Below are 22,281 nucleotides of genomic sequence, written 5' to 3' on the forward strand. Positions count from 1 at the left end.
AGTGTAATTCTGGGGTCAGGGGTCAGGGAAGGAGACAGGGAGAGTGGAGAGAGGTGGGGGAGCCCTGGAGAAAAGACCTGGAACTTCCAGCTAAGCTGGCAGGTGGGTTCCAGCATTTTTGGTTTAATTTGGACAAATGAAACTTAGAGCAAGGTTTTTGAACAATCCACATATGATCCAAAAGCCTTCCTCACTTTATAATTCCATATTAGGGGCACCTGGATGGCTCAGTTGGTTAAGCATCTGACTTAGGTCAGGTCATGGTCTTGCATTTCATGAGTTCGAGACCCGCATAGGGCTCTGTGCTGACAGCTCAGAGCCTGGAGCCTGATTCAGATTCTGTGTCTCCCTCTCTCTCTACCCCTCCCCTGCTCACACTCTGTCTCTCTTTCTCTCTCAAAAATGAACACTAAAAAAAACTTTATTAAGAAATAATAATTCCATATTAATTTGTGTGATTACTTATTGGATCATCTCTTGTCTCCTACTTTAAACCCTTATACTGTACCCCAAGGTTTAACATTTGTCTTATCTGGGGCCCAGAGCAGGACTACAAATAGAGGCCAAACACCATATATCCATACATTTTACAGTTATAAATCAAGCTAACAAACTGGTAAATAAAATGTATTCTATCTTCCTATCTTGACAAATATAAAAATGTGAAAGGTAGGCAGCCTGGATGGCTCAGTTGGTTAAGCGTCCAACTTCGACTCAGGTCATGATCTCACTGTTTGTGAGTTTGAGCCCTGCATTGCGCTCTGCACTGACAGCTCCAAGCCTGCTTCAGATTCCCTGCTGTCTCCCTCTCCCTCTCTGCCCCTTCCCTGCACGTATGCATGCACTTTCTCTCATTCTCTCTCTCTCTCTCAAAAATAAACATAAAAAAAATGTGGAAAGTAAAGTTTGAATGTTAAACTAAGAATTCTTGGATTCTTCAAAGTTCTGGCCAAAACACAGTACCAAGAGGCAGTCCTGTCCCCAGTCAACATCCCTCTCTCCCCATCCCTAGCTCAGTCACAGCCCAGGGGGTCTCACACACTTGAACTCTGCAGCCTGAACACTAGGCTAGCTCTGTCTAGATCAGGAGCTGGCAAACTTTTTCTATAAAAAACCAAACAGTAAATATTTTAGATTTTGTGGGCCATTCAGTCTTTGTCACAACTACTCAACTCTGCATTTCAGTACAAAGCAGCCGTAGACACTCTGTAACCAGATGAGCATGGCTGTGTTCCAATAAAACTTTATTTATAGAAACAAGCATCAGCTGGATGCAGCCCACATTAGCTGGATGCAGTGGTCTGCTGACACCTGGTCTATACTTTTACAAATAGATGCCCCTCAGCAACTTCAGACCTAACCGTATACACACTAGGAGCATGATTTTTCCTTAGAAAGGCAGACCTGGCAAAAAAGCCCAAACAGACCCTGAAAGTTCACTCAGGGTCATTTAGGAAGGGAGGTCCCAGGCCCGTGGCTACCCAGAGTGGACCCTGGAATGCCAGCACAGGCTCCAGTTGGGCACCTCCACTCGGCCCTGCAGACTCCTCCCCTACGGGGAAGATGCAGTCAGACGAGGGCCAGAGCCTGCCTTCTAGCACCTGAGGTGCAGGGGATCTTCCTGATCAGACCCAAGGGCACACAGAAGATACGCAAAACAGTTTTGAACATTTGAAAGAATATATTTAAGATTATGATATTTTCATCGTATCATTGAAATCACTTCCATGACAGTTAATGCAACAATTTTGTAATTGTAACCAGGAAGGTGAGACAATGTTTTTTACAAAGGAAAGAAAGGATCTGGTTGCAGACACATCTTTAATTTCTTGGTGTGTAGCCTGAAGCAAATTACTTGACTTCAATCCTCACTCTTCTCAGCTGTAAAAGACTTTTCATAGTGTTTTGGGAAAGCTTAAATAAGATAATAAGAGAAAAGTAATTAGCACAACGCCCAGCACACGGCTAATGGTCAAAGAAAGCTAACTGGGGTAAGCTCCAGGCTACCAGAACAAGACACACCGGTTTAGAAATTCCAAGTTGTCTTAGAGTCCTCCCAGTCCACGGAGCTTGCCTTGTCAGACACTCCTGAGTCAAACTCAGCCTGCTATTGAAAACTGTTCAAGACAGCAACCATTTTTTAAAACTGGAAAGAAAAAATGGCCATTTTCCCATCCTCCTCAGGCTACAATATTACACATCTATAGGTATTGAAAGTCCCAATAATAAACCATTTCATTTTTAAATTCCACAATAACATGAATTGGGGGAAAAAAGTCGAGCTTGATATAGCAGAGATTTTAAAAGATGCTTTCCCATCATTCTCCAAGAAGCACTCTGCAACTCAAACACATTCATCCACACATCACTACTCTCTCTTTTAGTTTCCTCAAACTCGCTTTATAATGACTGTTTTCCATGTACAGATTTAGCATGATTACATGTTCAGCTGCCTTGGCTCTATTTTATGGTAAGGTGCTTAAGTGAAGAGGCTGACTACATATTCCATACAACAAGGTAAGGACTCTGTATATCCACGTATTAGCTAACTGCACTCTCCAGTAACCATTTCCGCAGTTTTAATGTCAAACTCTTATCAATTTATTCTAAAGATTAAGTTTAAAACCTGAAACACCCAAAAACTTTTGTTAAAGGAAGAGACCACTGGGGCGCCTGGGTGGCTCAGTCGGTTAAGCGTCCGACTTTGGCTCAGGTCATGATCTCACAGTTTGTGAGTTCGAGCCCCGCCCTGGGCTCTGTGCTGACAGCTTAGAGCCTGGAACCTGCTTTGAATTCTGTGTCTCCCTCTCTCTCTCTCTGCTCCTCCCCTGCTCATGCTCTCTCTCTCTTCTTCAAAAATAAATTTAAAAAAAATTTTTTTAATTATTTTTTTAATTAAAAGAAAAAAGGAATAGACCACTAACTAGTACACAAGTTAGACACACAAGTTAAAAATACAGCAAAATCTCAAACAATAAACAGTAAATACAGACGTCTGAGATGCTAAGTCAAAAATAAAAAGATAATTATGATTAATATAATAAACTGACTATAACAACATTATTCACTGCCTCAGAAAGTTTCATAAATGTAACAAATTAAGCTGGTTGCACTGAAAAGATAAAAGGTTTTTAGATTCATTTTTAAAACATCTGTGCATTTTCTTTAATCTTCAAATGTAAAATGTCAATTGCCAAAGCTTTGGCTATAGTGTACTTACAAAAAAGAATATTTGGGAATTATTGGGTCTTACACTAAAAATTCCTCAGTCTGTCAACTAACAGATGTTTCAGAGAAAGTGGTAAAAAGGTAAAAGAATAAGAACTCTGCCCCTATGCCCTTAAAAATTCAATCACACAAAATTTTTCTACATTTAAAATCAACATGAAGGATTATGTTTAATAGGCTTTTGCTAGAAAAGAATATACACATAATCATGTACACAAGGAAAAATTTTAGCAAATTTTCAAGCTATTCCAAAAAAGAAGGGGAAAAAAGGACCACCATCAATAGCAAGAGATGGGAAACGGCTTAAATATGCACATTTTAGAGATAAGCATTTATCTATGTATTCTGCAAAGAAAAGAAAGAATAAATGCTACATCTTAACTCCGGGGTCTCTCAAAAATATGACTGATGACCATGGAGGAGTCACATGAGCCTTTAGCAAGAGCCAAGTTTAAGGTGCTGAATGGTACTCAGAAACCCCTCTAAGGGTGCCTGGCTGGCTCAGCAGGTGGAGCACGTGACTCTTAATCTTGGGGTTTTGAGTTCAAGTTCCACCTTAGGTATAGAGATTAAAAAGAAAATCTTTAAAAAAAGAAAAAGAAAAAGAAAAAGAAACCCCTCTAAAAACTGAAATTATAGTTAATGAAAGTTAATAACTGTACTAAGTCATCAAGAAACTTAGTTAAATCTCTTAGTGCATGGATAAGGGTAAGCTGACCCAAAATATAAATATATTAAAAGGAAAATTACAGCATTTCAACAATATTTCTAGAAAACAAATCTGTAATATGGTTTCTGGCCTTCCAGAGACCCAAAGCCCTCCATATCAAAAGGGAGCCACAGCCCCTTTATTCGAGTTTACATGAACAATATCTCTAATTATTGTGCAAGGCTGCCAGCTGTTATGAATATTGCAAATAGATGAGAACCTGTCTAGGAGTATAGGGTGTGGTCTCAGATGGAGAGAGTCCTATGAAAGAAAGGCAGAGTAGTACTAGAGAGAGAAAATCCAGTTTTGTAACCTGCACAAGGACCAAGGAGGGGGCAGATCCATAGCTGTGTCTAGAGAATTTACAAATCTCGTGAGAACTTAAGGTTGTTTTTATTTCAATACTCTGAAAACAAATAATGTAAGGATATCCTTGATGATCACAGCAGCCATGACCATTGTGTCTAAGCAATATGTCCTGCCCTCAGGAATCTCCTTAGGTCAATGAAAAAGGAAAAAAGATGGACTTGGGAATTTAAATGATGTGTTCTCACTCAGTGAAAGGTAAGGGAGGTCAAGTTCCTCAGCATGAATCAAAGTTTCACAGAAGTTGAATATTGTAAATATGGTGGGAGAATTGAGTCACCATCCACCATACAGCAGGTTAGACCAGTAGACTGCCAAAGAACCCACCCAGAATAGTCAGTATCATATTTGTTACAAGTAGCAATTTAGCTAATGTGCTTAAATAAATATAGTTCAATTGAATTAGTAATAAGGAAGTGTACTTAATTTCTTTTTTTTTTAAGTTTATTTTTACTAATTTCTACACCCAGCGTGGGGCTCAAACCCACAACCCAAGATGGAGAGTTGCATGTTCCTCCAACTGAGCACAGCCAGGCACCCTGAAGTGTACTTAATTTCTAAATTGATTTAGGTTTTATAAAGGTGCAAGGGCTAAAAACAAAACAAAACAAAACAAAACAAAAAAAAAAAAAAAAAAAACAAAACAAACAAAAAATACACAAAAACTCCCCTACAATTAAAAGTATCATTACAATAATAATGATTTAAGTCAACTCTGGGGTTCTACAAATTATTTACTTTAAATTTTTTTTATGTTTATTTATTTTGAGAGAGACAGAGACAGTGTGAACAGGAGAGGAGTAGAAAGAGAGGAAGAGAGAGAGAGAGTCCCAGGCAGACTCTGTACTGTTAGTGCAGAGCCCAACATGGGGCTTGAACTCACAAAACAGTGAGATCATGACCTGAGCTGAAACTGAGAGCCAGACGTTTAACTCACTGAGCCACCCAGGAGCCCCAAATTATTTATTTTAAAAGGTATCTCATCCAACTTTGAGAAACTCTGGTTAAGTCCTGAATCCCACATTTATTATCTGTTTAACCTTAAGCAAGTTCACAAAACTTTCTGAGCCTCAGTAAATATCAATGGCCTGAGAAGTAACAATGGCTACTTCACAAAACTAAGGTCAGTCCTAATGAAATCAGAGAACATGCAAGTACTCAGTACAGTGCCTGGGGCTTAGTAAATACCCAGTACAACAACACTCACCATCATCAATATTAACTACAAACACATTGTATTGTTTTCTTAAAGGATGATCATCTTGTTGTTAATAATTAGTTTTTGCCCTCTATTAATTTCACATATGACTAGGAAAAGCATTCAAATTCTGAGCCTTATATTCCCTTCAATCTCTATGATCAGTTCTTGAAAGAAAGTAAATTGAATTATTAGAAATAATAATACTACCTATGTAGGTGGTTTTACATGTATCCCAGGAAGAGAACTAGACCCTTAAGCACAATATGTTTCTTTCTTATGTATAAAAGAGGAATAACAATATTAAACATTGGCAATGGCTCTACAAAGATTGGCTGATTAAAAAAGTTGCTAAGCAATTTACACATGAGGGTAAAATTTTCACTAGTGCAGCAAATTGCATCATTTGTTCAAAATATTCACTGTCCCTCTCTAGTCAGCTCATTCCTATATTCTCCTTCCCATAAAAAAAGAATCCTTTCTGCCTCTCTGACATCAGGTTTGGCCATGTGACTTGTTTTGACGAATGCAATGCAAGTTGAACTAACACATGCCATATCCAAACAAAAGGTGTAGGAGCCATCTTATGAGTAATCCATTCATTTTTTCTTCTTTACAGTGAGACCGGCTCATCCAAGAAAAGGACCATTCCCTTCAGCCTGACAACCAGAATAAAGACAAGGTAGGGCATCATTACAGACAACCCCTGGGAGAGAAATAAATCGCTGAGATTTGGAGGTTGTTACCTCAACATAACCTAGCAATATCTGACAAATACATGCAGATCCCACAAATGGAGGACTAAAACAAAATTTTAACATTTAGGTTAAAATATAGAGGAGCATTTTCTCACTGATTCATCTCCCTCACTTCTTTCCTCCTTTTGCCATAATACCAGTCTGGTAATGTTATTCTTTCAGGGATAAAATGTCTCATCTTAGGTCTCTAAATGCAAATCACTTGTAAGTGATGTCTTTTGAGGCACAGATACACGTAACTAACCATTTTAACTGCGTCCAAATGTATTCTCTTTATCATTCCTGGGCACTGATTTCTTTCCTAACAAATAGCTGCTCCAAATGCTTGGACATCAAGAGGAAGGCAATCATTGGAGAGGCGTGAAGGGGGATAAACCCTACTGAGATAATATAGTTATGCAAACAGCTCAAGTGAAGGGCAGGAAACATCAATGGGCGTAGGCTAGAACTCACCACATCAATGATTATCACGTGTGTGAGTGCCTGCCCTGGAGCACAATCCCATGAAGAGTCCAGTCATGTCTGGCCCAAGCATGCCTCACCACAGGATGTCAAAGAAAGGGGCCCCATGCACCTGCTATCTGTGATTCCATCTTACAATGAATGGCTCTGTGCATTCCAGATTGCACCAAGTGATGCCACTGTCTTTCCGTGAGCCTTGCGCAAGACAGATGATTCAACCCTGATAGATCCTTAAAGGCAATAGCCATGTCTCATTCATCTTTGTATCCCAGTACTATTACACTTGTAATTAAAGGCCGCTTAGTGCAGAGCAGTTAAAAGCATGGGCTTTAAGTCAAGAGTTCAAGATTCAAATACCAGCTTCTCCACTTACTTGTGTTAACAACCTTATGAATAGATGCTGTTAAGTACCCTTGCACTGTCCCTCTGACTTGAACATTTTAAGAGAGAGAGAGAGAGAGAGAGAGAGAGAGAGAGAGAGAACGAGTGGGGGAGGGGCAGACAGAGAGAGAGAGGGAGACACAGAATCCGAAGCAGGCTCCAGGCTCTGAGCTGTCAGCACAGAGCCCGAGATGGGGCCTGAACCTACAAACCGTGAGATCATGACCTGAGCCGAAGTCAGGCGCTCAACTGACTGAGCCACCCAGGCTCCCTCTGACTTGAACATTTTAGAGCAAAGGACTTTACACCAGCAATATCAGCATCCCTGCTGAAGACTTCTTTTGAACCCTGGAAAACTACTCTGCTCTTGTAGGGTGCAAGATACAAGTTCGAGGAAAGTAACCACCTTCAAAAACAACTGGTTGAGATGTTTATATGTCTGTGCTCACCAAAGCATTATTCACAATATCCAAAAGGTAGAAACAAACCAAATGTCCATTGACAGATGAATGGATAAACAAAATGTGGTATGTAAATACAATGGAATATTATTCATCCTTAAAAAGGAATGAAATTCTCATTCATGCTACATCAAGGATAAGCCTTGAAAATATTACACTAAGTGAATTAAGCCAGATACAAAGGGACAAGTATTATATGATTCCACTCACATGAGGTACCTAGGATAGTCAAATTCAAAGAGACAGAAAGTAAAATAATGGTTGCCAAGAGACTGGGGGCAGGAGGGAATGGGAAGTCAATGTTTAATGGGTATAGAGTTTCCTTTTGGGTTGATGCAAAAATTCCGAAGATGGATGGTGGTAATGGTTTCACAACATCGTGCATGTACTTAAAACCACAAAGTTGTACATTTAAAAATGGTTGAAATGGTAAATGTGTGCTACATATGTTTTACCACAATAAAAAAATAAGAATAATAAAAATATATTTTAAAAAAGAAAAGAAAAAAACTGACAGAAGCTGGTGGTTGGTTACACATCCCTGCTCGCTTAACCCTCATGTGAGATCATCCTAAGGGAGGGGTTTTACCCCATTTTCAGAGTCTCCTTGTGAGATTAAACTCCAGTCACCACTGGAGTAGCTTCCTGAATAATGTCCCATCTGTTGTCTGCCTTCTCTTCCCTACCTCATACCCTGGTTCACCTACTGGTGATAGCAAATAATTACCTTCACAAGAATACTTGTCTCAGGGTTTGCCACTGAAGGCAAGTGTCTTAACTTCTCTAAACACTTACTTCCTCATCATGAGAAATAATACTTGGATCATGGACTTACTGTAAAAATTAAATGAGATTATTCTTAAACATGCTTAGCAAAATGCCTGCCACATAGTAGTTACTTATTAGCTTCGTGAACTTCTAGCCCAATACTCACCTGCCTTTTAAACTAAGACTCTCAGTTTCAGGAAGAGATTAAAAATCAAAGAGCTATCGTTTTCCATCTTCCACCCGATTAACACCTCCCATGATTTATCATTCACCATTTAACCACAAGAGGCATGAAAAGGAACTAGAATTTTGCATCCAATTCAAGCCTTTGCTTAGAAGTGGGGTAAGCCCACAAAGGAAGTTAGATAAACTCCCAGATATAACAGATTTTCCAAGACAGACAGATCACCACCATACCCTCCTGACCTGGAGAATTAGGGAGCTATGGGGATAACAATACACAAACCTTAACTCTACCCTTTCTCTTTGCCTCCAAATGTACCATCTTAGCATCATTAAGGCTTATGATGAAGACTAAGATGCATTGAGTCTTTTTCTGCTCTCTAGTGCACCAAATGAAACCATAGCATCAAGAAAATCCATTGAAGTGTATCCTTTGCTAAGTACCATTTTATTTGCTCTGGTTTCTCTTTACTTGCTTGCCAAAATACACAGAGAATTTTGTTAGCACAGTGATCAACTGTGCCAATTAGCAAACCAGAGGAATAGGTTACTGACTCTGGTGGACTCTCATAAATAAAACTGATGAGAAATTCAGGGCACCTGGGTGGCTCAGTCGGTTAAACATCTGACTCTTGATTTCAGCTCAGGTCATCATCTCAGGGTCGTGAAATCAAGCCCCATGTCGTTGGGCTCCACACTGGGCATGGAGCCTGCTTAAGATTCTCTCTCTCCTTCTCCCTCTGCCCCTTCCCTGCTCTCTCTCTCTCAAATAAATAAATAAATAAATAAATAAATAAATGTTAAAAAAAAAAGACTGATGAGAAATTCAATTTCTATACCCTACTTTTGTAGAAAATGGCTTTCTGAATATGTGTTTTTTTTTAAAGCTGAACAAAAGTTGACTACACTTACATGTTAAAAAGGGAAGCTCTGTTACCAAAACAAATAAATAATAAAATCCCAAATTATATCTTGTCCTTTATCATAATCCCCCAAAGCTTTTTTCTAACACCTCATATATCCATAGCCTTCAATTTTGTTCTTATCTCTCACAATTATATACAGGTGGCCAACCTAAGTACAAAGCATCTGACCGAAGGTAAACACCATCCATACTGGGCATGTCTAATGGTTTCCATCTTTGCCTCAATTACATTAAGTTTATGAGGCTCATACTTCTCCCTACATTACTGCCTATATTTTTCCATTTCCACTTACTTTTTATAAAATAATGACAAGATTCCAGAAATATTCAAATAATCACACAAACTCTGCTATACAAATATGGTAAGTGCTGCTGAAATAAAACTACTTCTTGAGAGTTAAGATCATGATTATAATAGCTCAAAACATTGGTTCATAAGTTGAAGCACAGAAGTCAAGATTAATGTATGAAAGGGACTTTAGCAATGTTACCATCTAAAGTACAAAGTGGTGTAAGTCATACAAAAGTAAAGTCATAGGTAACTGATATGCATAGGGCATTGAATGTGGTTCCAGCACATAACTCTCAGTTTTGTACATTTCAGGGAGTACACCATTTCCATTCGTGAACTTTCTCACACCACTTTCAGAAGCTGTATACTATGAATTTCCTTTTAGTCTAACCAAGTCAGTTTAATGCCAACTGTAAACATGTTCAAAGATTTTAAAACAAGAGCCATACTCTCTGTGCTCTACTCAAAACTCACTGAAAAGAATTTGGTCCCTGATGACATTTGGAGAGATTCTCAAAGCCAACAAATAGTGTGGAGTCCCATTATAGAACAGGAGCATCTTCACCTGGAAAGTGGTCTTTTAAAGGTATTAAAACTGCATAAATTGTGTTTGGTCAATGGAATCATAATGGGCAGTGCTAGGATTCCCAAGACCATATTCACAATCTTTCTATTGCTTTCCAGGTCATTCTACTACTTGCTCATGCCAATTTCAAACCCTATACTCCCACAAACACTGAAAGCAGGTGGTTATTGCCATGAAAGTAGAATGAAAGAATAAAGAGAATCCAGCAACTTTGGTTGTATCAGAGATGAAACCCCTTGATGGTTAAGTTCGAACCTCATCTCCTTAATGGATCACAGGGTCTTCATGCCTTCACTCTGTCTGGCCTCTTTCATCATCTGGCATCCCCAGCTAAGCTAATCTCCAGCTCCACAGGTCTACTTTCACCTCCCCAAATCCCAAATCTCCTATTCTCTTGCTCATCTTTGGACCTAGACTGTTCCTTCTACCATCAAAACGAAGGGCACCCCAGCTAACTCCACTTAGTGCTCCACCTCACCCTAGGTGTCACCTTCTTCAAGAAGCCCTCTTCAGCCTTCATCCATGAATCTCCTAAGCCCTCCGTGACACCCTGGGTGCTCCCCCATAATAGTTCCCATTACAATAGCCTGCTTATTTGTCTAGTGCCTCACTAAAGGCTACAATCCCAAAGCCCCTAAATATCACTTGCTCTGTTTACAGTTGCATTCCCTGTGCCCAGGAGAGGGCTGGCAAGAAGCAAGCACACGCACATTTGTTGAATATATAATATAAGCACTTAACTCTTTGTTAATAAAGTCCATCATGAAAGCACACTAGCCATTCTTGTTTTCCAGGATAAAATAGCTAATAAAATGACAATTACTGGGGCACCAGGGTGGCTCAGTTGGTTGAGCGTCCAACTCTGGCTCAAGTCATGATCTCACGGGTTGTGTGTTCAAGCCCTACATCGGGCACTTTGCCCTTAGGTGGAGCCCACTTCGGATCCTCCGTCCCCTTCTCTCTATGCCCCTCCCTCCCCCCCTCCCCCCCCCCCCCCCCCCCCCCGTCTCAAAAATAAACATTTAGGGGCGCCTGGGTGGCTCAGTCGGTTAAGCGGCTGACTTCGGCTCAGGTCATGATCTCGCGGTCCGTGAGTTCGAGCCCCGCGTTGGGCTCTGTGCTGACCGCTCAGAGCCTGGAGCCTGTTTCAGATTCTGTGTCTCCCTCTCTCTGACCCTCCCCCGTTCATGCTCTGTCTCTCTCTGTCTCAAAAATAAATAAACTTTAAAAAAAAAATAAACATTTAAAAAATGCCAATTACTTAATTCTTTGCATGAAAAAAACTATTGTAAAAAAATATCATTTTAGATCTGGAAAGAGACCAGATGATTTTGACACATACCGAGAGATCCCCAAATAAGGAGAAAAGTAGTGGCAAAGCCAAAAATGGAACTCAGGTCGTTTGACCCACAGGTCAGTACTCACATCTATATATCCAAAAGGATCTGCTCTGAAGTTATTCTAAGCAAGTATTCATGTTACTGAATTCAAGGTGGCCTGTCAGAGTATTTGAAGCCTGTGTACAAAAAGACAGTTTTGTCTTGGACTTAACAGAAAAGGTAAAGAATTTCCCTTGTGTACCCCTGCTAACCGTTCCATGCTTACAAGCCTAATGAACAGCAGCCACTGAAACTCAGTTGCCTTTGTATCCACCCAGCTCAAACAAGATCTATTTTCAACACGCTCCTAAGAATGCCAAACACATTCACAACCAAACCTCCTGCTTCCTGAACCCCACCCCCACCCTGCCATGGGGAACTTCCAGGAACAAGATGGTTAAAGGGCCAAAATGCAAAACAAAGAAGGGGTAGGAGGGAACTTTACCCAGAAAGAAAACACACACACACACACACACACACACACACACACACACACACACACACACACACACACAGAGGAAAGAAAGAAGATACATCAAAAGCCCTCCTCTGAGAGCCAAATGTGAAAGAGTCAACAACATTGCTCCCAGGATCCTGCCCTTTGAACCACAATCTTGCTCCTCCAGGTGATGACAGTTAACTTGGAGCTGGCTGAAAGGAAGGCAGCATGGTTAAACTGCCTTCAACTAGGCATAAGAAAGCCATCCTGGTAGGAGTTTGGCAGCTACCGGTTCACCAAGAAAATAACCAGGGAACATCGCACCAATCCAACCACACATCTTGCAGAGCAGCTCAAACCTCCACCTTCAGAACAGAGTTCACCAACAGGGCAACTCCAAAACCCTATACCCACTTCAGTCACCTTGGACCCACAGAGGATGAACTTCCCACCTCGACCACACCCACCCTGTTTTAGAGAAACTTGCTACAGAAGACCTAGTAACTACAATGCATAACTAGGTTTAGTTTTTCATATAAAACCCTGCCCTTTCTTATTATAATTAGCCACGCTGCTTTAGTGGAAAGCCTCTGACAGTCTGTATAAGGATCTGAGAGTATTCCTACAGAACAGTCACATTGCTCAATTCCCATTCAAGCTCTCGTCTTCTAAGCCACTAAGAAGTTGCCTTGAATTAATAGTTTGCTCTTAATACATTTACAGGGAATGCACTTTGCTGCCTGCAATTCATTCATATTCTGAAATCATGTAATGACAACTACCTTTAGGGGTGGAAAGCTGCAAGGCAGGGAAGGAAAAAAAATGGAACAAGAACACTAACAGACCTGGCATGCACACACATGCACACGTGCAAACACTGCACACATATAAGAGAATCAAGTGAGCAAAATGTAGAATCTAAAGAACATACCATGGCAAAGTACAGCTGCTTGTATAAGGCATCTATGATCACTGTCACTGGCCTTTCATCCACAGGTGTACCCCAGAGATGCCCTCCGACCCAACCCACACTTTTCATCCACTGGGGCCACAATCTCACTATTAACTTCCAAGAAAAAGTAATCACTTAGTTCCTTCCTGAAAGTGCTGGCTGCCTTTCTTTCACTTCTCTTCATTCTCTTTTTAATTTTGTTGAGTGCCCACTAGGTGCCAGCAACTAGAGATTTCCTGGAACTTCAAAGCAATAAATCTGAAACATGGAAGTGGAAAAGGAATGCCCAAAAGTTAAAAGCACAACCTGAGGCACAACGCTGGGAAACAGACCAGCCAAGGACTAAGGCAATCTGATAATGGCAGAAGCTGAACTGGCCCAAGAGAGGGGTGACCATTTATATGAGCAATTAAGTCAGTGTGGTTGTAGCCTTGACCTTCCCCAGCTGAGGCACAGTGAATAGCAAATCACAAAGAGGACTCAGCCCGAGCAGTGAAAGAAAGCCAGCCTGGCTCTTCCTGGTGCCTTTGCACTGACACTGGGTTCAGGGTTGTTTCTGCTGTAATCAAGGGGCCATAGACTACTACCACGATGGCAAGCGATAATTTAGGAACCTTGAGGGTCAGGCAGATGCAGGTTCAGTTTCTAGATCTGCCACAGCATTAACTTTGAGCAAATCCTTCTGTTCATTTATTCAATCAACAGATATTTATTTGAGCATCTACTATGTGTTAAAGACTCTTTTAGGCACTGGGGATACAGCAAAAGGCAAAAGCTCTTCCCTTCATAGAGCTTAGCAAATTCTTTGAGCCTCAGTTTCCTCATCTACAAAATGGGAATAATATACCTACCATTATAGGTAGTTTGAAATGAGGAATATAAAGCACCTAGCACATAATAAATGTTCAGTGAATGGTATCCTTCACAGAACAGAGCTAACTTAGCTACAACTCCCAACTAGAGTGTGAGCTCCAAATGAAGAACTATCTCTGGTTTACCTCTATACCCCCCAGTACCTATCACATAGTAGGTGCTCAATGAGTATTTCACAAATCAATGAATGATTATTCAATCAATAGTAGCCATTATTATGGTAACTTATAATCATTATTCTTTCCCAAGCCACTGAGGTTCTATTACCTAAAAAAGCAACAGGGAAGGGGGCACCTGGGCAGCTCAGTCAGCTGAGCCTCCAACTCTTGATTTCAGCTCAGGTAATGATCCCAGGGTCCTGGGACCGAGCCCCATGTCAGGCTCTGCACTGAGCATGAAGCCTGCTTAAGATTCTTTTTCTTTCTCCCTCTGCCTGCCCCTCTCCCTTGTTCACTCTCTAGCTTTCTCTCTCTCACTCTAAAAAAAGTTAAAAAATAAAAAAATAACAAGGCATTAAGTTAAAGCCTTTTTTAAATAAAAGTAAGGTGCACTACACAATATATCTTCAGACTTCTTTTTACATAAAAGAGAATGTTACTAAACGTAAGTATTCCAATTCAAGAAATCTATTAGTATGGAGACTTGCATAGGCAGCTGACGCAGATGTCTGCCCACTGCTTTCCTAACCATAAAGTAAGGACAAGTTGGCCAGGTTTCAGGTTGATCCATAAGACACTTAAAAAGTACAGTTAAATGATGGGGTGCCTGGCTGGCTCAGTCGGTGGAGCATGTGACTCCTGATCTTAGGGTCCAGGTTTGAGCCCTACATTATGTGTAGAGATTACATTAAAATAAAATCTCGTATAAAAGAAAATACTTGATAGCAGCACTCTCAACAATAGCCAAATTAGGGAAAGAGCCTAAATGTCCATCAATTGATGAATGGATAAAGAAATTGTTGTTTATATACACAATGGAGTACTACACGGCAATGAGAAAGAATGAAATATGGCCCTTTGTAGCAACGTGGATGGAACTGGAGAGTGTGATGCTAAGTGAAATAAACCATACAGAGAAAGACAGATACCATATGTTTTCACTCTTATGTGGATCCTGAGAAACTTAACAGGAACCCATGGGGGAGGGGAAGGAAAAAAAAAAAAAGAGAGAGAGGTTAGAGTGGGAGAGAGCCAAAGCATAAGAGACTCTTAAAAACTGAGAACAAACTGAGGGCTGATGGGGGGTGGGAGGGAGGGGAGGGTGGATGATGGGTATTGAAGAGGGCATCTTTTGGGATGAGCACTGGGTGTTGCATGGAAGCGAATTTGACAATAAATTTCATATATTTAAAAAAAAATACTTGAAGTTTGGCACACGTACTAAAAGATAATCTATCAGAAAGGTTATGCTTTAAAAAGAGTGCCACATTAACAATCACAAAACCTCAATGGCTTAAAACAACAAAGGTTTATTTCTTGGTTTCATTATATGTCCAATGCCAGTTGCTCATTTAGTGACTAAGGGACTCAGGCAGATGAAGACTCCATCTCAACACATGCTTCCATAACTATCACAGCAGAAAGCAAGCACTGTTCGGTCTCACACTGGAAAGTAAATATTCTAGCATAGAAGTGACACTAGTCACTTCCAACAAACATGAAGATATCTTAAACAACACAAACCTGGACTCTGAATTTTGAGAGTAACTCTGATTTTTTTCTATAACTATACTGAGGGTCCAGATAAGCTTTTATTTAGGAAACACAAAAAAAGTTTCTACAGCTGAAAAACATTAGAAAAACCACTAATGTAAACCAAATCCTTTGTTTTACAGATTAAAAAAGTAGAGGGGGGGGAGGGGGGAAGGAGGCCCAGGAAGTTAAAGTGACCCCACCCCACCCCCAGGAAAGCTCCAGAATGTTTACCAGATGTAGAAATAAGTCCATTGATAGATTTGTTGTACAGCTGCACCACCCTCTGGCCTTACCCTTCATCTTTGCTCTCTTTAACTGGCACAATAGAGCCAGACCCAGACCAAAATCATGTCACACAATAAATGGTATGGACGGTAAGTAGTCCCCACCCTACTGCACTAAATAATGATTCACATCCCATTAGCAATGCTCTACATTACTCATTCCTTATTTCCTGGCAAATGTGAAGCCATTAGTAGAAGTTAATACTAACCTTCAGGACACTTTCATTTTGTTCTCAGAAGACTACAGGTTAACAGCCAGCTAGGATGTGTATTCACTCAATTTCATTCTTTTCTCATGTGCCCAGCTTTGCTTCATGCCCAGTTTTCCTCCACCTTTCATTCACACTAAAGCACTGGGTGCCACATACTTAGGCCTCAATGGTCTTCTAACCCCCAATCTTTCTTTTTCAAATAATCTTATACTATCTAGCCCATGAAATAAACTCAAACTTTTCAACCTGGAATGCAGTTACCTCAATTTTATTCCAACCTACATTATCTCTGGTGTAGTACTGATCCTGCCGGGCCAAAGGCAAGATGATGGGCCTGGAAGTCAAAATAACATAGTAATAAATCCTAGATCTGCAAGTTCCTTAATCTGAGTGTCAATGTTCTCACCCTTAAAACAGTATGATGGCATCTACTTTGAGAGCCTCTTGAGAGTGTGTAACAGTGAGGATTGTGTTTGACTACAAGCAACAAATAGCGGCTTGCAAGTAAGGAGGTAATTTGTTTTATGCAATAAGAAGTATGGGAGAAGTCAGTCTAGGCTGGTACTATGGCTCAATGACATCATTGAGATCAAGATCCTTCCAGGTTCCATTTTTACGGAACTGTCATTAAAATGGAACCATGGAACCATTAAAAATGGTTCTGCCATTTTTAATATCTTTGTTGCGGTAGTTGGCTGCTGCCCTTTCAGGCACTGCACCTATGTTCCCAGGAGCAAGAAGCAGAAAGGGGCCAAAGCTGTTGCGGTATACTAGCCACATGTGTCCTCCTCACTAAGCTTTTAGGAAAGCCCTCATCCAACAACATCCACTTACATCATTGTAAGACCTGAGTCTCATGGCCACTCTAGGCTGTAAAAGAGTCTTGGAGAGTGAGATGGGCATATTTCCATCTCAAACAAAATTGAGGTTCTTTTAGTTAGAAAGGAGAGAATGAATATTGGATAGGCAATCAGTAATGTCCATCATAGTATTAAATTATACATTTTAGGTAAAGTGCTAAGCACAGTAGTTAACAGCTCAATAAAGGTTGAGCTGTAATTACTACCATCATAATTACTGTTGTTATTATTACTCACCTATCTTACCCTCTGATCAAATGGAATAACTCATTATATCTAGATGTTCTCCTTACATTTCTACTATATACTTATCTATATGCTCTATATGTATTTCCAACACTATCTCTGCTTCAAGGTCCAGGAAAATGCCATTTCATCCAAGAAGTCTTTCCTGACACCTACCCCTAATAATAAGTTCTATAGTGGCAGAACCCACATCAGACAAAAACTCCTATGTTCATTATTCCATTGAGCCTCATCTCTTGGAACACAGTAGGCTCTAATAAACAGTGCCTTGATAATTTAAGTAATTCATGTACATTTCATACTCACATTTATAGTCAATCCTCTAGAATCAAACATGGTATATTCCTATAATGTAAAAGTTAAATGTTAGGTTTATATGTCATAAAGATAGTTGTGGGACAGAGAGGATGCAGATTGTATTCCCTAAGAATAAGAAGAAAAACATTATAAAATTCTCTAACACACATTACTTTTTATAAGCTGTGGGAGTTCAGATTACAGTTCATCAAATATTCCCTCCTCTACTAAGGGCAGAATCTACTTTTACCCATGGATGTTGATCTTCACCATGTGACATGCTATGTCTAAAAAGGTCATTAGTGAAAATGACATTTGCTTGTGCAGTTTGACTTGGCTATCAAATCCAGGTACCTGCCACAAGAGGGGCATGCCTTAAGTAGCTGCGATCCCTTCTGCTTGGGCCCAAGAACACATGGGGAGCAGACCACAACCCAACATGTAGCCCACAGGACAGCCATCCCAAGAGCCCAGCCTAGATCAACCAAATCACAGTCAACTTAAAAATTCAGGAGTGTGAGAATTAATACCTGTTGCTATAAGTCAAAAAGTTTTGACACAGAGCAAAAGTTGCCTAATATAACTTCTATCAATTGATGTATTTTAGCATTTCTTACATGTTGATTCACTTTGTTCCTTTTCTTCACATAAGAAAGAACAGTGTGAAGCATATCTGTCTTTGGTACATCCAATGATGTCTGTCTTTGGATCAACTGTTTTAGATTTATGAGACCTACATTCCCATTAATATCAGTGCTTTTTCATTTTCCATTTGTTTATTTTTCTAAAAGAAAGTCACAACAAAGTATCAAGCAATAATATAAACATTGCTGAAACTAAACTGTTGACTGGCAAGTAGGTCTCCCATATAACAGCCAAAATGTTAACTTCTTATCTGATAAAAGGTGTTTAAGGGTGTCTGTAATAAAACAAACAAAAATGTAGATTATACAAAGTCAATATCACCAAAGTCAAAGACTGTCTGTTGAGGTGAATTTACGGATTCCATTCATTTAAACTCATATTTGAGGGTATCTGTTTTGGCAAACCATGACCATTGAGTTTCACCAATGGGAAGACGCTGATAAGGCTTAAGTCTTGTGGCCTTTCCAACAAAATAAAATAAGGAGGCCATACTATTTTAATAGAATAATTTTAAATACAATTATATTTACTCACTAATGAAAAAGAGTCTCTTTGTAAGTGAAAGAGAAAATAAAATTCCAATCCCTTAGCAAATGGGGGAAAAAAAGCCAACTGAATAAGAGCATGTATTCAACCAATACCTATTCAAAACTCCAACTGGAAGTTTAAGGTATCAATAAAAATAGAAGAGTGTGGGTTTTGTTTTGTTTTATCTTCTTTTAAATAATCATCATTACATTTGGAACCAATTTCCACTCAGCTAAAGTTGACCTACCAGAAATATATAATACACGAAGTTACTAAATTTGCCTATTGGTAAGAAGTGACAGCCTTCAGAGTGGCAAGACACATAGGACAGTGCAAAGGTCATTAACATCGCAATGGACTCTTAACAGAACAGGCCCTATGTATGCTGGGAGAGTCCATACTTCAGAACGGACACATAGACAGCACAACCCAAATTCGAATTCAAGGCCATAGCCAAGGTCACAGGCTCTGGGTCAGAGAAACCTGTACTCAAGAGATCACTCTTCCACTAAACTGTGACACGATACAAAACTCCTTTTAGCTTCCTTATCTATAATTTGGGGGTAATAATAACACCTACCTCATAGGATCTCTGAAAGTTTTTAAAAAGATAATGTATGTAAAATACTCCACAAAGTGCTAGCATATGCAATAGCAATAATAGTAATAATACTACCCTCACAAACCTGGCTCCTACATGACAACCACCCTAATCAGTATACTCTGACTCACCATCTGTTCACAAAACACTGAATGCACAGCTTTATAGTCACATCCAGATACAGCTTCTATAAGGTAACAGCTCTCTGATCAGTAACTTTTCTAGTGAATTCAGGAAAAGGGCACTGAAAAAAATAAGGCTTTCACTAATAGAGAATTGAGACCACACTCCCTCCACCCATGAACATCTTGCTGGTGAAACCATGCTTCCATGACCATCCACACATCACCCTCCCAAACTGTGCAAGGCTTTTATTAAAGCACAGAGGCAGACAGACAAGATGGCTCACCTTAGGAGCAAACTCACCTTAAAAGCAAACTCTTCTACCCTCCAGAAATGATCTGGCTTGACCCCACTGCCACCTCCAAACTGACAGCCAAACTGTAAGTGAAGAAGGCAAGCCCTCACTTCCAGAAGTTGAGTTACACTGTCAAAAACTAACAGAATCCCTTCAATCCGTGGTCATCCTAACAAGGCATGCTTCAAAAATATCTTATAAATCCATTAATAGAGCCAAGAACCAAGTACTATATACCGAAAAACTATGTGACTTTACAAGGACAAGAGTGACCATAGGAGACAAAGTGCCACACCCTTTTTCCAGATAGCTCAACAGTAAATGGTGTCACTTATAAAGAAGTCTGCAATTCTAGAGAAATAGGTGGGCAATTCTAACCCCCCAATACTCCCCCCCCCCAACACCACTGCATTATTTTTTACACAGATCCATTTCATCTTTTTGAAGCCAATGGCCTGAGCATCCCCAACTACCACAACTAGTGAGGGGAGGAAGGGGCAGAGAAGAAACAAACACAAGTCAAGTATACTTGCTTCTGAGCCCATTTTCGAAGAGTTTTCCTCCCGCTTGTCTGCCTCTCACAGCTGGAGCCTCATACCTGGTGGAAACCAATGGTTAAGTAAAACCACTGATTTAAAAAGCCAACCAGGAAACTAACCATGACAAGTGGGAGCTGCCCTCCTCTCCCGAGCGTTGATTGGCTCTTGAGGTTTTACCGGTCCCCGTTCTGCCCACATAAGTGGCAGGTGTGACTGTCAATCACAGAGGGACCTGACAATTCACCACTCTGGGAGTAAATTGCCTTTCATCCAGCAAAGGCAGGTAGCCGCCTAAAATCGATCTGCTCATAACAGAGCAGACCCTCCCTCTCTGGAAAGGAGAACAGAGACCCTTAAGTACAAAATAAATAAGCCCGGGTCGATCCGAGAGTTTATGAGCGCTGTTTTATTAACCCGCACCAAAGCAGTCCTTAATCTTCACTGTCCTAAGACGATCTTTCAAACGCTCGGACGAAATTAAAAAAAAAAAAAAAGAAGAAGAAGAAGAAGAAAGAAAAAAATAAGGCACAACCTTCTAAGTACCCCTTGTCTTGTATAATTCGGAGATGGGGAGGGGAGGAAAGGAATGCCGTTCAGTTTAATTTCACAGCGTATTCGTTTTCATACACCACCACCCTCTACCCCTCCCCAGTAAAGCCGGCTTCATTTTCCCTGACACGGGTTTTTTTTTTTTTTAACACGCTCCCCTCGGAGCCCACCAAGGCAGTCGGGCACCCCACCCCCCTGGGCTGGGGCTCCACCTTTCTCCACTTTGTTCTGCTTGGGGTTCCCCCAGACCCTTGCCCCTGCGTACACCCCACCCCTCGAGGCAAGGTGGGGGGGGGGGGGGGAAAGCCAGGCGAAAGAGGGGAGCTGGAGAAAAGAAAGGCGATGGCAGTGAGGGTGGCTGCCGGAGAGGGACTGCAGGAGGTGGCCCGGGCCGCCGGGGCGAGCGAGCGGCGCCCGCGCGCCAGTGCAAGCCGTGCACTTGTTCCAATCCGGGGGTTTCTACATCAAGGCAAATCCGCCCTTAGGCCGCCCCATCCTTTCCCCCGCCCCAGAAAGCCCCGGGGGAGGCGGATGGTTCACCCCTCGGTTCCCCGTGATAACGCATTGCAGCTCCCCACTAATGAGGGGGACCCGGCACGAGGGATGCCCGGCATGGGCGCCCCGAGGGAGCCGGGTGCCCAGCGGCCCCGGCCCCGGCGTCGACGTCTCACCTTTCCGATGCTCGCCCCGGGGCCGTCCCACATGGATTTTTACAACCTCACGTCGCCCTGGCCCCGGGCGGCCGGGAGGAGCTGGAGCCGGCGCCGGAGCCGGAGCCCGAGCGAGCAGGAGCGGGAGGAGGAGGTGGAGGAGGAGCGGGGCGGGGAGGGAGGGCACCGCTCCGAGAGCCGGGGCCGGGCGCGGGGCCGGGCGGGGCTGACGGCCGAGGGGGCGGCACCCGCCGCAGTCCCGAGACGCGCGCTCGCGCGGTGCTGCCAGGGCTGCGCTCCGCCGGGCCCCCCGCCCGGCCGCTCCGCGCGCTCGCCGGCTCGCCGCGGCCCTGACTCACATTCCCAGCATTCCCGAGGAGCCGCTGGGGGGGCCGGGGCTGGGACGCGGGCGCCTCCGCGGGGGGCAGCAGAGAGCGCCTGGCCCTGGGTGGCGGGGGTCTTCGAAGCGCCTCCTCCCGGGAGGCCGTCTTGACGCACGTGGCCCTCATTCTCCTCTCCCCGACGCCCCTTACCGGGTATCCCCCTCCAAAAGCAGCCAGGCACTCCTGGGACTAGTCAAGTGGCTTTGGCGACAGGGGCAGGGATGGCACTTGGTAGAGGAGATGCATACTGTCTTTTAAGTTAAGCTTTAGGGGGGAGGGGAGGTTGAGGTTCCCATGCCCTGGCACCCTATTAACTTAATCTTCTTTAGGAGGGTGAAGGACTTCATAAGATTTTTTACTTTCTTGTTCTCCTAAGGAGAACAGCGAATGGAAGATGAAAAAGGGAGCAAGGAAA

At 41.8% G+C, this 22,281-nt stretch overlaps 1 protein-coding gene across 8 annotated transcripts in view; it reads right to left on the bottom strand.

Annotated features, from left to right (window-relative positions):
- ERC2 (ELKS/RAB6-interacting/CAST family member 2) overlaps positions 1–21,844 on the bottom strand; it is a 931,006-nt gene extending 909,162 nt beyond the window's left edge. For all 8 annotated transcript variants that reach the window (XR_013554185.1, XR_013554186.1, XM_060631335.3 and 5 more), the window contains exon 1: positions 21,505–21,844. The gene's annotated coding sequence lies outside the window, so the exon portion shown is untranslated. The remainder of the gene's footprint in view (positions 1–21,504) is intronic.
- Between the last annotated feature and the right edge of the window lie 437 nt (positions 21,845–22,281).

The sequence above is a fragment of the Panthera onca genome, chromosome A2 (assembly GCF_046562875.1).
Source record: "Panthera onca isolate mPanOnc1 chromosome A2, mPanOnc1 haplotype 2, whole genome shotgun sequence".
Classification (NCBI taxonomy): Eukaryota; Metazoa; Chordata; class Mammalia; order Carnivora; family Felidae; genus Panthera; species Panthera onca.